This window comes from Limulus polyphemus, unplaced genomic scaffold (assembly GCF_000517525.1).
Source record: "Limulus polyphemus unplaced genomic scaffold, Limulus_polyphemus-2.1.2 Scaffold4218, whole genome shotgun sequence".
Taxonomy (NCBI): Eukaryota; Metazoa; Arthropoda; class Merostomata; order Xiphosura; family Limulidae; genus Limulus; species Limulus polyphemus.
In genome coordinates, this window is record NW_013669828.1 from 1 (window position 1) to 2,558 (window position 2,558).

Consider the following 2,558-nt stretch of genomic DNA (forward strand, 5'->3'; position numbering starts at 1 on the left):
TGATTCATGAACTATTGATAAACAACCCATCTTCTGATCATGGTGATTCATGAATTACGTTCATATTAATCCAACTTTTATTTATTTGTCTAGTAATCGTCGTTCATCCCCCACCCCGTTTTGGCCATGTTCCTAACACGTGAAACAGTTGTTAACAAACAAACACTTGGTGTATCTTTTACTTATATATTAATCGTTTTTAGTAAGTTAACTCTTGGACACTTCAGAAACCAAGAACACGCTAATATGTAAAACATCAGTCCAACATTCTAACAAACTATAGATCAGGTAGGTCAATTAACCGAGGAAAGTCCTTTAAAAAAGTTTAAAGTTCTGTCTTAATAATCATTATAATTTGATTAATTAACTATTAAGATTTCCCTCTAACACATTTGCTCCAATTAAAACGAATGTTTCACAAGAACAAATACTATTACAAATATATAATTAAAGCCCGAGTTTCTAAAAATTATTTTTCATACGACTGGTATGTTTTTTTTTGTTTTTTTTACGAATTAGAACCCTTTTTCTCAGGCAAATTTCACGCATGCGCCTCACTATGCTACTGGCAGTGTCGTCACCAGGAAATGCCACGTTCTTGTTAACGGTTATACGTTCTAAAAACTCAGTCTTGTATATTTTTATACATCTTAAGGAACATCGTGACAATACTAACATGGTGTATTGTTATTGCCATAAAAAAACTACTCGTAGCACAGCGCTACCGTCTACTAGTTTTAGGCCTAACGTTTAATGCTAAGTTAAGCTGTAAACAACACCAAGTTGGAATACGGGAGCGTTAAGAATACTACCCATGTTCTATTTACCTCAGAATATATATACATCTATTAGTATAATTAAAAGTCTTAAAGCTTATATCCGTTACACACCTAGCTCGGATATATGATAACTATTCCAAAACGATAAACAAAAATAGATGTTCAATCCTTTCATAACCAACTTCTTGTCTTCCATCTTTTTCTGCACCATTTGGCCTCAGTGGTAAGACTTATAACGATAAAATCCGGGTTTCGATACCCGTGGTAGATACAGCACAGATAACCCATCGCTTAACAATAAATAAACTAAACTCTGCGCCATGCGTCTCATTTCCAATATTTTGTTTATAAAGTGTTTTGATATTTTTTTTAACAATTGCATTAAACAGACAGAGTCACGAGGTAATTTCATATCCAGCGGGATATCCGTTGACGAAATAGTGTTACGTGTTTTTCACGAGAAATACTGTTGATTTCAAAAAGTGACTTAAGCTACTACAGTGAACAGTGAACAACCCTGAAGCGTAAAGAGCCCCGGGGCCTAAGGAGAGGGGGGGGGGGGTCACATCAAGAGCTACATTAGAAACTAAGTTAATTGTATGCAAGGGCTGAAGACGACATTTGGTTAGTTTGGCCCGGTTAGCCACAGAAGAGCATTTGTTTTTCGTAAATTTTGTTAGAGGTTAATAAGGAGTTAAGCTAAGATTTAAAAGCCTTAAATCTGAATAACTTTATCGTAATGTGTTTGATCTCAGGCGTCAATACCTTATTAACGTATTCTTCTTATTGGATGATCCCATTATACATCCGATTGACGTCACACTGTGAAGTATATATGACGTCAGGCCAGAAGTTTGCAAGGTTTTTTATTCTGGAATGTACAGGTTGGCCAAGTGGCCCGATATTGAATATTGTTGTATATTTGACGATAATTAGTGCAAGGAGTATGGAATAACGTACTTTTTCTCTAGATTTTCTTGGTAAAGATGGGGTGATAATTTCTGCCCTTAACTACTACTTTTCTTAAATAGTTTTTTTTTCTGTGTTGTAATTCATGGGGAGTGTGAATGATCAAACATTTTGATTGTATTTATATTATTTTCTAGAAGTGCTAAGTGTATTTTTGGGGACTAGTTACAAGAGGGAGATATTTTTATTTTCTGTAAAATCATTTAGCGGCACTAAATTCCACCACTACTGACCTAGCTGGGCTGACGAGAGTCGACATGTTGCGACTACTTCATTAGTTTATGAAGATGTTCTTACTACTTTGTAGGACTGTTCTTTTAATCAGTGGTACTTTGTAAAACTGTTCTTTTAATCAGTGTTACTTTGTAAGACTGTTCTTTTAATCAGTGCTACTTTGTAAAAATGTTCTTTTAATCAGTGGTACTTTGTAAGACTGTTCTTTTAATCAGTGATACTTTGTAAGACTGTTCTTTTAATCAGTGATACTTTGTAAGATTGTTCTTTTAATCAGTGGTACTTTGTAATACTGTTCTTTTAATCAGTGCTACTTTTTAAGACTGTTCTTTTAATCTGTGATACTTTGTAAAGCTGTTCTTTTAATCAGTGATACTTTGTAAAGCTGTTCTTTTAATCAGCGCTACTTTGTAAGACTGTTCTTTTAATCAGTGATACTTTGTAAAGCTGTTCTTTTAATCAGTGTTACTTTGTAAGACTATTCTTTTAATCAGTGATACTTTGTAGGACTGTTCTTTTAATCAGTGATACTTTGTAGGACTGTTCTTTTAATCAGTGATACTTTGTAGGACTGTT